We start from the raw sequence: 13,784 nt of genomic DNA, 5'->3' as shown, positions 1-13,784 counted from the left end.
CTGTGTTAACATCATGATACCATCAAATGTGTAGTAGTGTTGGTGCCTGCCCGTCCCATGTCGCTGTCTTTGGTTCTGCCAGTTCTACGTCCATGGGATACCCTTTTGCCCGGTGCCCATACCTGAACCATGTGTAGACACACCTGACCCAAGTTGGGCCTATTATATCTTCTTTCCAGAAGTTTGGGACTAAGGCATTAAAAAACTGAGACAGTGCGATGGTGATGGGCTCTGGAGCCAGAATTGGCACCAAGGCCAGTTAAAGCCACATGTAAGCTGAAGTTATAGAGGGAGAGTGGGCCTAGTTTCTCTCAGAATAGAGTAGAGGAGGTGTGCAGAGGGCCAGAGAAAAGAGACCATGTGGCCCAGAGAGAGATGGAGATAGAGGGAAGAGCTGCCTAATAATTTTCCTAGTTCCATAGATCCAGCTATAGTTCTGGTACTTCCTTTCAGTTAGGTTCCCCACAAGTTTTCCTTGGGAATCATTTGAACAGATACTCATTCTTTTAAATCAAACATTGTTAACTAGAGCAATTTATTTAACTAATTTTTTTAACTTTAGTGTTTTTTTTAATTTTTTTTAACTTTTGCTTTTGGTGTTTTGAAAAAAAATTTTTGATAGTTCTATCTTTGATCTTTTTCTTTTTAATTAGTTCCATTGAATTTCAACTTAAATTTTCTTTCCCTATTCAGAGATCACAGATTTTTTTGTAGGTTTGAAAAAAATTGTATAACTTTTCACATTTAAATCTAATTCATATGAAATCACTTTTGGTATATGTGTAAGATGAAGATCTAATTGAAACATTTTTAAAAATGCTAATAGCTAATTAATTATCCCAGAATCATCCTTCTCTTTCTCACTGATTTGCGATATCTCCTTGATCATATGTTAAGTTTATATATTTTCACATGGGTCTTTTACTAGGCTAGCTATTCTGTTTATTCAAAAGATAATGTTAAAGAATAAAATATTTATAGTCTATGGACAGTAATAATCTCTAAAGAAATCAGCTGGATTTAGAGAAAGATGATGTTAATTACCAGGTCATTTGAGTCCTATGACTTGACCCCCCAGGATTCTGAATGACAAGTGATATTTATATTGTAATACTTCCATCTTATTTCGGAGGCACATTGGGTAACTCTGACAATTTTGATAATTTCTAAAGACTCAGTATAAGTTTTATGTTATAGAATTCCAACTTATGAAATCGTGTTTTATTTTAGAAAACATACAACTATCTAGCATTTCAAAATGTGCTAGATTCAAGCACCTGATGGAGATAACAGGCATATACTGTCATTTTCTCTTTTTGCATCTGTAGTAAATATGTTAATTGATTAACATCTTTCTTACCACTGAACTTGGAACATTGGAATCTTTCTTAGCACAGTACTCCAAGCAACTACTATTATCGATTGGTATTGCCTAGTAAAATGTAATCTATTTTTAGATTCATTCTAGAAAGCAGTATAAATTCTTAGGTTTAAGGTAAAATAGAGAAGCTACATTATGGAAATGGTTGGTATAGATTTAAGGCATTGTTCTTTAAATTTATTTTTGACTGCTGTCCATAATAATTAATACATTTTATATTTACATTTAGCCATATAAAGAGAAGAACAATTGGATAAAAAATTGATGCATTCAGGAAAAAGATATTTTGTGCTAATTCTGCAGTACTGGAATGAAAATAAGTTACTGTTTAAAAAAATTCTCATTATTCAGAAATAAAACCCTATAGTGTTTAATATTCTCAGAGATTGGTATAATCAGATGGAATGATTTTTGTCCCAACCTCTTTGTTTTATCTGAAGGGAAAAATCCAAATTTTTATTTCCTTGAACTTAAGTAAGCCCTCAAAGCTTAAAATAAACCTCAGTAAAAATTTGCCAATATGTAGAAAAAAACTTTGTACCATCATCGATTTTTAGGTCAGGCACTATTCATTAAGTTTGTGGTAGATTTATAGGTTTACGGATTATCATCACCCCTTATGCCCAATCATTATTTAGTTAAGAAAACAGCAGTTCTGAGCTCTACTCTAATCTTTGCAAGCTGTGTGAACTTATCCAACTTATTTAAACTTTCTAATCTGAAACTCTACAATAGATTTATATTACTTAAAAATCTCCATGTTTTTTAAAAAACTATGCCAAACCTGAATGTCTATTCTTTTAAGAAATAATTTTAATAATTTGAGCTACAGTTTTCATTTTGTTCTCTCAGTATTACATCATGTGTTCAATCTAATAAGATGAAATAATGCTGACATATTAAACCCAGAAAAATGAAGTGATGTTAGGGTGACGTTAAACTAAGCAAGGTCAAGTGAAGTTAGGGGTATATGCTCAGAGGCTGGATGAAGATGGAGAATGAAGGAAAATAGGCAACCTCTTATCTCCTGAAGCAGATTGTATAGCATTACATTTTATCCTCTGGTTTTTTAGCGTTTGGCTTTGGCATTTAAAGTAGGCAGAGGAAATATTTCCAGAATTTAATAGCCATTTTTTTTTTTTTTTTTTCCATCCATGTCATTAGGATCCAGAAGTTTCTAAGAGTGCCCCAGAGCTGCAGTCAATACCCTCTGGCAGAGCTCAACGTTGGAATGTCTATTGTCAGGATGTCAGTTCTGGCAGCATTTTTTTTTTTTTCCCCCATGGTAGTTCAAAAGTGGGGAATTCCTACACTTAACTAGCACATCTTATTAAAGAGACCTATTCAGAGATTTACGATGTTTGGAAGTGGTGATTCTGGCAGGAAAAATAAGCAGACAGTTGGAGATAGTTCAGATGTATCTGTTTCTACTGTCCAAAAGGTAATATATGCCAGACTGGAGATTTCCAGTGAAATGGCTCCTGACCTTAGAGTTGAAGACCATGGAAATGTAAACTGTTGTCAAGTTTTGATCATTGTTTCAGAGTCATTCCTTCACTAGTTGAAGCTTAAAAAATTGAAAAGGTAGAAAACTTGAGATATTCAGCAAATGATGAGAATCTTAAAGGTACATGCTCACGGGAATAAATTTTGATCAAAGGTGAGGATGCCAATGAAAAGTATTTCTCTTTCCATTAGCTATAGCCCTATTCCTAAGGTCACAAGTTGTGATTTTTTTTGGTTTTAGCTCTCCAGTGGTTATCACTGTAACTCTAAAAATCTATTTCTTAGAACTTTAAATGTTTATTTCTTGCCTTATTAGTTTAAGCTTGTCTTTTAAGTCCTTGCTGTGAAAAAAAAAACTAAAATGACCATTTCAGTTCACATCCACCACCCCTCTTCCTTTTGCCCTGTACCTTCTCCCCCTACCCTTTTATTTCCTGTTCCATCAGATATATTGGGTAACTACCTATGCTATAAAATGTGGTGGAGTTGATCAATCATCCCTATATGCTCTCTCATCTCTTCCCCTCTAACACCTACTGTTGGTCAATTCTACCATTATTTTTACATTGTCAAGGTTCAAAGCATTTACATTCTGAATGGTGATTTGTTTCATGCTTTGTCCACATGTTTATTCTGAAAACCAAAAAGTAATTAACATCATTAACAATATTATGATATTGCTTAATATTATGTACTGCAGAAACAGATTATGACTATAGAGGTGATATAATTTACGTTATTAAATCAAGTCTGCTTGAAGTAGAATATTTTGAGTTCCAAGTTTAACTGGATTTGGGTCATAAGGCCTGGGTTATGTTCTGGTTCTTACTAAGTATGTGGCCTTGGACAGGCTACTTAACCTTTCCACTCAGGTTTTACTGCGTCTACAATGGGGACATTGGTACTTCTCTTACTTGCAGCTCATAGTTATTGGGAGGCTTATAGGAGATAATAGACATAGTTTTATAAAAATAGCTTATACAAAATAGGTATTCTTTCAGAGAACAAACATTTTGTTCTTTAAAACAAGAGATTAATTTACCCTCTTTCCTAAATCCAATGAGATATACCATGAGATAGTCCTAGGAATAGTGACATGAATTCAATTTAATTATTAATAGGTAACACACATAAGGTATCAAAGAACCTCTTTATGGTGCCTCCATCAAATTTCACTGTCTTACTAGCTTGATGAGAAACAGTGATTTTTAAAAAAATTATATTATTTTAATTTAATTTAATTTTTTTTCAGGTTTATTTACTTTTTAATTAAATTTATCATGGTGACATTGATTAATAAAATTATATAAGTTTCAAGTGTACAATTAGATAATACATCATCTGCATATTGCATTGCATGTTCACCACCCAAAGTCAAATCTCTTTTGCTCTTTGCATCATTATTTATGGTGACTAAGACATGGAGAAACAGTGATTTTGACTGTCATGCTGACTGTTTGCTAAAGTCTGTGTCGTGAGGCAGTTTGTCCAGAGTATTGCTTTCTCACAGAGTCTGACATTTGTATGTTTTGTTTTCCTTGACCTGTCCCATTTTTTCTTCGTGCCCACTGTTTGCCGAATGTAGCTGATATTGCAGATTGTAAGTGGGCTGAAGTGGGATAAAGATGCCTCTGAAGCAGTGGTTCTCAGACTTGACTGCTCAGTAGAATTATCCGAGGAGCTTCGAACACATGCTGATGGCCAGGCCCATCCCAGAGATTCTAATTTATTAGTCTGGGGTGAGCCAGCTCTTGTTAGTTAACAAAATCTCCACCAGTGATTCGGGCCACAGACTGGTATTGGTCCGTGGCCTGTTAGGAACCAGGCCGCAAAGCAGGAGGTAATCGGCAGGCCAGCAAGTGAAGCTTCATCTGTACTTGCAGCCGCTCCTCAGAGTTAGCATCACTGCCTCAGCTCCACCTCAGATCATCAGGCATTAGATTCTCATAGGAGCACCGGTCCCTGGTACCAAAATGTTGGATGGGGACCACTGTTCTAAGGCACAGACAATACTGAGGACCACCAACACAGTGGCTCTCAAATTTTGGAGCGCACCAGGATCACCTGAAGAGCACAGAGAAATGCGAGCTCTGGGGGCCTCGCTTTCAGAGATGCTTAATCAAGAGACATGGGATGCAGCTTATGTATTTACGTTTAAATGTATCTGACTTATTCTGAAGCAGGTGATCTGCCAACCACATTGTGAGAAATACTGTTTTTAACAGGGTCTTAGAAACAGCTAGCATTAATACGATAGTAACAATCTGTTAACTGCCTCATTACATGGATTACAGATGCCACCAGAGAGACACACTTTTCAATACTTGGAAATTTATTTTTAATTAATTCATTCAAAACAATGTCTCTAACACCTCTCAGTTCAAAGAACTGCGTTGGGGCTGCAGGGGACACAAAGTAAGAATCAAATACAGATGCCATTCACTAAGTACCTGCAGCCAGATAGGGCTGGGAATAAAACTGTAATTCATAGCTTACATAAACGTTTACTTCTAAAATTGGTTTTTAAGGTGAAGACTATAACTGTTTAAATTGCTAAAGAGGGCAACACTTTGGAGACTAGCATGCTGTCCTCAAAATACTTAGCACAGGTTGTTTTCTTCAACTTCGGGACAGAATGCTGCTTCTGCAGTTGAGCCTTATATGTGGCTGGCTTGCATTTAGGGATAATGTCTGAAAAGAAGTATGTCTTTAAATACTGGAATCATATTCAGTGCATAGGACATGGCAGATTAAAGGCTCCCAACTCAATTTCACTCAAACATGCTCTTTGGATGGGATGGAGTTGGAAAATAATGTATGTTGGGGTGTTGCCTGCACTATATAAATAGGATTCCCTTCTTGCTCACGCTGTCACTCTCTTCATTTTTTGTTTGTTTATTCTAAATTTTCTTAAGGTCAATGGGTGCCTGATAATACAAGTGAAAGATGATTAAGGTCAGAAGATAGACACAGGCCGGCACTGTGTCAACTGAGAGAAATTTTAGCCAACCTCACAATAACTGTGTAAAAATTGCCAAAGAGTGAAAACTTACCAGTCTTTAATCATGTCTACTTATAGGAATCAGGTACAACCTAAGAGTAAGGTTGTTTTGTGAGATTCATTTAAAAAGTCAAGAAACTTATCAAAAGATTCACAAAAGGCAAACAAAAAGTAAGACATTACAAATGGAAGATTAACGGATTTCTCTCCAAGGTCTTTGAAATGAAAACTAAAAATAGAATAATTGTGTTTCACCATAGCCTTGCTTAGACCATTGTAAACACACTGCAATGAAACAGACTCACAGAAACTATCCGGGGTAGCTAAGCAGGGAATTTTTGGGGCTAATCGCCTTTAAGTCCCCGTACAATCAGGACATGGCAACTACTGGCAGAGCCTCTAAACCTGAAAATTCCTTTGTTATTTTTGTATCCTTTGTACCTATGGAATCCTTAAACAGAGATACAAACTACATCCATCCATATACAGCAGTCCTTCTAGGAACATCTGGCAAAGCCAAATCAGGCTTTCTCTGATACTGGCTCTATGGACAGTAACAGTCTCCGTGGCTTTACATGCCTGTGAGGTTCCATCTGAGGCTGACAGCATTCAAGAAAAAGAATACTTACTTCAAGAAAAGGGAAGAGGCTTATTTTTATTCTTACTTTGTTGCCTTACTTTGGGGCTTCAATCATTTTATGTTAACTTTTGGTGACTCATACACTGGCTGCCCCTAACATTTCAGCATTTGAGATGAGAGGACAAATGGAGGCCCACAAACCATATGTCTACACACATAAATGTTCTAAATCAAGCTAACAAACTGTTAAATGAAATATGTTCTTTCTTTCTACTTTGACAGATATACCTTCTTAATGACAAAATAAAAATGTGGGTGAAGCCATGGTTTTTATATAATAGAAAGTTGGCACAATGTTAAAGATGACTAAACTTAATTATTATTTTGCATGTCTTGGTGTTCTATTATTGGCCAGTGATGTCTGGATGAATAATATACATGCATATTTCATCAATTATATAATTATTCTGTAAGATATATTTTTTCTCTTTTAGCAAAATCACTAATATTTTTCATAATTTAAGTGTCATATAGAAATGAGCTCAAAGAATAGAAATAAAATGTACTTACACTCAAAAGTATACAATTTCATTATATTTTGGCAAAAATATCAATTAGAGTAAATGTAAAGAAAAAAAACATTATTTATCATATATGTTTTAAAAGTTACATTTATTTTAAAATATTCAAAATTTGTTAAAAGAGGTAAAAACAAATTATGGTTAATGAATATAACAAATTTTAAATAATGCCAGCATTTAAAATTTATTTTTCAATTTTGGCTATGTTTATAAATATAAAACTTCACAGTTCTAATGTTGAATGTTCATCTAGTTGCCAATATAAATAATTTTTATTATACTTCACACATATTATGTCTAGATTGACATAAATATAAATTCAAGAGTAATAAGAATTGCTTAACATTGTGAAATATTCTTCAACTTCTGTCTGTAACTATTGCAAATATAGTGCTAATTCTGAGTACCTCCAGAATCACAATTTGGTACCTGAAGAAAAGCGATAACTCTTAATTATGTGAGAATCTGTTGCATTTTTTCTGAGAGGGAAGGTGTGATAAGGGAGTTAATTTGTCCTTCCTCTTGCCTAAGCACCTTTGCTGCTCAATTTCTCCTCTGCTCTAAAGCAGTGTCCATTTTGACCTTTGCAGTGGCACAGTCCATAAACTTTCACAGCATCCGGACACAGTTGCTTTTTGTCTTGAGGACGCAGGACAAGAGATGTAGAAAAGCCTAAACAGTGTTAGTTACGAGACAGAAAGTTTAGGGTTCTGGGTATAAATACTCAGTGTCAAATCCTGAGTTGTGACAAGGAATCTCATGTGCTTCTAATATATTTAATGTATGTGCGTGTGTGTTTGTGTGCGTGTATGTGTGTGTGGCATATTAGGTCCTCTAAAGAGTTGTTGGTGGGAGATATCACAGACAGCGAGCACCCTGAGAGCAGGGAGAGAATCTGTTTCATTCATCTTTGTAGCCACAGTATTCAGCTCCTTGCCTGGTATTTAGTGCATGTTCAGTGGACATTTGGTGAATTAAGGGATGAAGCGCTGCTTGATGAAAGCTTCAGGAAGCGTTGCTTTCTCCTTTTTTTTCTAAAGCCATGAGCTATTCACATTCTAGGTCTATCTCAGGGACTCAGATTTAGACCAGGGCAGGCCCAAAGGTTCTATTCTGGAGCTCAGTTACTGCAGAAGATCTGACCTTGGGACAGCCTATCTTGACCCTGGCTTGTAAATCTGAAACTGTCCTAAAAGGCCTCTTTATATCTCCTTAGCTGCATGTTATTTAGCTGCATAATATCTTCTCTTTCTTATTCCTTGTACTAAGACAGCTTTTTGGCCTTTGTTTATGTCTCTGGAGAGGAAAAAGAAATAGAGCAGCTGGTGGAGGTTGTCTCCCTCTTTCTGAAACCAGTTCAACTGCCAGTGCCTTCCCCAAACCTCTTCATGAGCCTCTCAGAAATGTAACCTCAACATGCTGCATCTGGATTGTGGACAGTAAACCAAGCACTGGGCAGGGAGCAGGAAGACCTGGATTCGATCCTTTCTCTGCCTCTCATTACCTATATGACCTTGACCTAACTTCTTGGGATTTCAGATTCCTCATCTGTGAAATTAAAGAATTTGTACTAGATCTTCAAGGTCACACCTGTTAAAAAATTATGTGGTTTTTATTTTAATAGATTAATTGAGCAAAATATCTTCTAGGTTTTGCATGTAGTGATGAGCTATGGCAAGAATCATTTAGGACTGTTAGGTGGGTAGACAGCAGTTTGAAGAGACACTTCCAATGTTTACATGGCTTATATGTAAACATGCACTCTGGCTAAGTGATTTTCGTCCATTGATTCATTAAGAACAAAGAAAATCTACCTGAAAACCCATCCATGTGAGGTGCTGAAACTTCAAAGATGAAGAAGCCAGAGTGCCTGTTCCCAAAAAGCATGCAAACAAATATTAGTAGAATGTGATAATTGGTATTACTGAGAGTTTTTTGAAGTGCAGGGGAAGAAACAAAGAACAAAGGGGTTTTTGCTGAGGAAAGAGGTGAGAGAGAAGACTCCCAGGTAAAGAGATCCTTGAGGGGAGCGCAAGGCTTATTTTCATCTCTAAGCTTCCCTGTAGCACAAGAGCTATTTGGGCCGTAGCTTTTGATAAGTCTGTCTTTTGAGCAAACCAATATGATAGTGTTTGGAGTTACTACAGAGGATGAGCCAATGAGTGTCAGACTTTGTTGTGTGTATTTGATTCATGTGCTTTTCTATGGAAGCAGATGGTTCAGGTTTTAAATGGTACATGTTTTCCTGCAGTGGACTCAGGAAAGAATAGACTTGAGCAGAGCCTTAGAGATGGATTTGTAGGCACATTGTTCAAGCTCTTAGATTACTTGTCTCATTACTTAGCAGTGGTGGGAATGGCTAGGGGTACAGAAAGGAAGAAGCCAGAGATGCTTGGTATGCAAATTATTTCTTAATCATAGGCTCAGGGCTCTGAGAGGAAAAAATTCCCATGCCTGCTAATGAATCATTTCAGCCAGAGAAATTACTACTGAGTCTACTGAGAGCTACTTCTCAAGAAACTTCCTACTGACTACTGAGAGCAATTTCTCAAGAAATACTCTATGTATCCATAGTTACGAAATGCTTGCTGTGTAACAAGGACTGTTGCAGACACTTATAGAATAAATTAATTTAATTTAACTAATCAAATGCCAAAGAACAACCAAATAACCTATGTGAACATTGAGTTGCTATGAAATAGAAATAAAGTATTGATTAACCTCTAATCACGCTTTATACAAATGCATTCCTCCCTGAATATGTAATTTGCCAATGACATCTAAGGGAACAATAACTTTTGTCTTTGTCAAATGTTTATTTGTTAAGTAAAAGAGGAAATGAAGAGATTTGTTTGGCTTTGTAACTCTACTGGGTGCCCTTCTAGTGATCTTTTTCTATGTTTTTTTTCTCTTATATCAGACACAACATATTTGGGATCATCTATGCAGTACTGCAAAACGGGAGACTGAAAACATTCTAAATAGATTAAAGGTAAGAGAACCTCTTTTCAATATTTATGCTGTGTGTGTTGTGGGGAAAGATTGTGGTTATAAAACAGGTAGACTTTCGAATAATTTCAGAATTACGAGGGTACCAAAATAAAGTCTTTTTATTGTATGTGGAAGATTAGGAAAGGAAGAAGAGAAATAAAGAGCTCTGATGCTTTATTTATTTCTTAATTTTTTATTATAATGATATAGTATTTCTAGCAAATGACATTTGCAAACTAAAGTTTTTATTATGAGTAGTCTACTTTTTTTGTCACAGGAGAATAAAGAGTTTATTAATCCTAGTTTTTTTTGCCACCTAATGAACAATTGGCATTTAAAAATCCAGTACAGGACAAAAAAACAACAACATTATTTGTTGTGTCAGAGAAAATTGTCCCCTCTGACATCACCTAGACCAAAATATCACAATCATGGGTCCAAGATCTCTAGATCAATCCAAACTCTACCTTTTGAATCAGCCCTTTTTCTTTCAAAGCACTCAGAAAATTTGGATAGGACCCAGTGGAACAACATTCTGTATCTGAAAATGGCCAAAGCAATTCTCAAAAAGATATTGTACAAAGATAAGAGTTAGCTAGAAAATGAGAAATGGAGAGAAGGAAACCTTTTTAGCTTATAGCTATCTCAACCAGCTTTGTACTTAACTGGACAAGGAAAAAATTTGATTCGAATGAATTTTTAAGCAGCTAAGCTCACCTTCAGCTAATTTACTGATGATGGTAGTTCAGTACTGACCTTAAGTGCTACATCCAGACCCCAAATTCATTGGCTTTCTTTGAATTTTGTCTTCTCCTCCCTCACTGTCCTGAATTAAAAAATTTCCCCATCCTCTCCAAGTTCTGTTTTTATCACTATTTCTTTTCTTTAACCATTGTCCCCCCCCCACCCTCCCCCAAAAAATCCCTCTCAATGTTTACAGATGTTTCTGGGCATGAATCAATTTCTTGGCTGCAAAATGAGGCCATCAGTTAGAAACAAGGTAGGGAAAGGTAGAGGGAAGGAAATGACAATAAGTAAAACAGTCTTTACTGATTAGATTCTTAAACACTCAGATAATGTTTAGAAGAATAAATGAGCTTCTAAAATTGTGCAATTTAAATTTTTGTGTCATGGTGGTGAAGGTGCTAAAATCAAAAGCAAGGGTCATTTGTTCACCTAGGATCCAACTAGAAATTGAATAATAGGTATTTATTTGTAATGAGTCTAAAAACCTCTACCCGAAGCTGGTTTTTTTTGTTTGTTTGTTTTTGTTTTTGTTTTTGTTTTTTGTTTTTTGTTTTTTAATATCCAAAAGCCATAGTGTGAGGCTTGGTATTATAGTCTTAGGATCTATTCTTTTGTGTATAAAAGCCCCTAAGGGGGAAATAAAAACCTGTTCCTAGTGCCCTTTGTTCTGAACATAAACCTTTATAGCATTTCTCACTTTTAGATTTCAGGGTCCCCCAAAGAGAAGATAGTACATACTTTAAGGTAGAGAAGAGGACTATTAACTGGCAGTGTCAACTACAGCTTGAGGAGAAAATAGGGAATGCTTGGAGAATGCTCTGAGGAAACACCTTTCAAACTTTAGTGAGCATCAGAACTACCTGGAGGGCCCCTTAACACATACACATTGCTGGACCCCATCTCCAGAGTTTCTGATTCAGTGGGTCTGAGGTTAGACCCAGGAATTTGCATTTCTAAGTTCTCAGGAAAGACTGACACTGATGATCTGGGGAACCGCTGAGAACCATTGCTCTGAAGTCTAGGCAGACATGAAAAGGAGAAAGAGAGGAGGAGTGGGGCTGTCTGTAACAACAGAATGAGTAAGGTCTGTTCATTTTGCCTGCCAGCACTTTAATACCAATAAGATTTTCCTGTTTTTCCATTTTTTAGTGCTTTGTCTTAAGATATAGATGGTTCCCTTTGAGTATCAGGTATATTGTGCCCTCTTGATGTTCCTCTTCTAGGAAAAGTTGAGTCTATTTGTTTTCAGGCTGCCTGTGCTCTCAAGGCCATAAGGTACCATCAATTGGTGTCACTGATAACTTGCACACAGCAAAACTAAGGACACCAGTGCCCAATAAGTGGTCCAGAAGATGAACAGACCATCCTTTTTGTGTCCCCGTTCCCTTAAGAAGGCATGTACTTTGTTTAGACAATTTTGTCTAATTATGAACCTTTTTTTTGGAGGGGGGCGCTCAGAATGAGTTGGTGGAATAAACTATATGGGAGATAATTTGTAAAAGGTATCTAGTAATATAGGAGAGAAAAAAGAGCTTTTAGTATGAGAAAACTTGGGGGAGATGATCAATGTGTGCTCTGCTTGAGAGATGGTGTCAGAGCGCTGTGGCTAGAGGGGTTTGGTTCAGGGGGATGTTTGTAACGTCAGAGAGAGACTGGGTGAGGGCAGCAGAAAAAGGTTATTTGCAGAAAAAACATCAAATATGACATTGAGTGTCTTCTCGTGTGTGCGTGTGTGCGTGTGTGCGTATGTGTGTATGTAGAGAGAGAGAGAGAGATTGAGCAGTACTTTCATATCGTACTTGAAATGCCAGTACCAATGTTGAGTTCACCAACTCAGGGCTGTGATCTTCTGTGAATTCTTTAGGATCCCCAAATATCCAAGCCAACTGGATAAGGGACTCTTTCCAAGGTGTGTAGTTTATTAGTTAGTCTCCCCAGGCACCTGAAATGCTTGACTTGCTCAGTTTTGTTAAGAGGCTTGAAGTTCATACATACCAAACCATGAGAAATTTCTCACCACCACCCCCTCCCGAACCAGGTGGATAGACCGCCTGGGCCTCAGGTTGCAGTTTCATACCTGAAGTGACACTATCATCCCCTCTTTTTGAGCTGACCCTGGCACTGACCTGGGCAACTGGAACATTAAAAAAGAAGGAATTATTTTTCCTAGAGGATTTGCGACTAGAAGAGTCACTGTGGTCTAGATTGGGAGGGAACTTGGCTACGTCAGTGGCCCACATTCTATCCATCAGAGTCCCTGGAGTGGACAAGTACATCTTTGGAATATAAAAATGAATATTGAGATATTTGAGGCTATTGCCAGTCATCTTGATACTGTTTGCTTTAATTAAATCAAAACTTTGCTTAGATAATTAAGACATTGAAGTTTTAAATTGGATTAAGAAAAGGAAGGAAAAAGAAGAGAGAAATGCAGAGGCTTTTGAAATTAGTTACATTTTTAGGTCTTCCTTTGCAAAACCTAAACAAAAGCAAAATAATTAATATGCTTGCTCCCATGGATAGATTTCATTTCCTTTAGTTCTTTGGAGGGGATATTTGAATGTGATTAAGTTTGGCACTAATTTTCAGATACTATCAGTATTCAAATATAGCATGATTTATTTTACAATATCTCTTTTTAAAGTACAAAAATTATATTTTATTCCTAATTTTAATGTGTTCAAACCTCCAAAATCTCAGGCATAAAAAAATGGCCCTTAAAATTCCAGTTACATTGGTTTTCCTAGAAAGTGAAATTGTGACGCTCATTCAAAACAGTGTAAGTGGATCCAATGCCCTTAAAACACAGAAGGGCATTTAAAAAACATACTAGTTAATAGGTACAAACAAAATCTCAATAGTAAATTCCTAGGGAAAATACAGTAGTTGTTATGTATTGAAATCTAAAACTTTTATTGAGAGAGACAGAGATAGAGAAGGGCCAATATTGAATTACCAGGAGGGAAACATCTGTCCTCTCATTTCACACCTGCCTGG

General features: G+C 36.4%; 1 long non-coding RNA gene across 2 annotated transcripts in view; it reads left to right on the top strand.

The window, feature by feature from the left end:
- The window catches only part of LOC111742310, a 94,530-nt gene that overhangs the window by 31,127 nt on the left and 49,619 nt on the right, over positions 1–13,784 (top strand). For both annotated transcript variants that reach the window (XR_002781272.1, XR_002781271.1), the window contains exon 3: positions 9,970–10,041. This is a non-coding gene — a long non-coding RNA (uncharacterized LOC111742310). The remainder of the gene's footprint in view (positions 1–9,969; positions 10,042–13,784) is intronic.

Source organism: Pteropus vampyrus, unplaced genomic scaffold, assembly GCF_000151845.1.
Source record: "Pteropus vampyrus isolate Shadow unplaced genomic scaffold, Pvam_2.0 Scaffold91, whole genome shotgun sequence".
Taxonomy (NCBI): domain Eukaryota; kingdom Metazoa; phylum Chordata; class Mammalia; order Chiroptera; family Pteropodidae; genus Pteropus; species Pteropus vampyrus.
The sequence above is the reverse complement of the archived record's forward strand: the minus strand, read 5'-3'. Positions and strand labels throughout refer to the sequence as shown.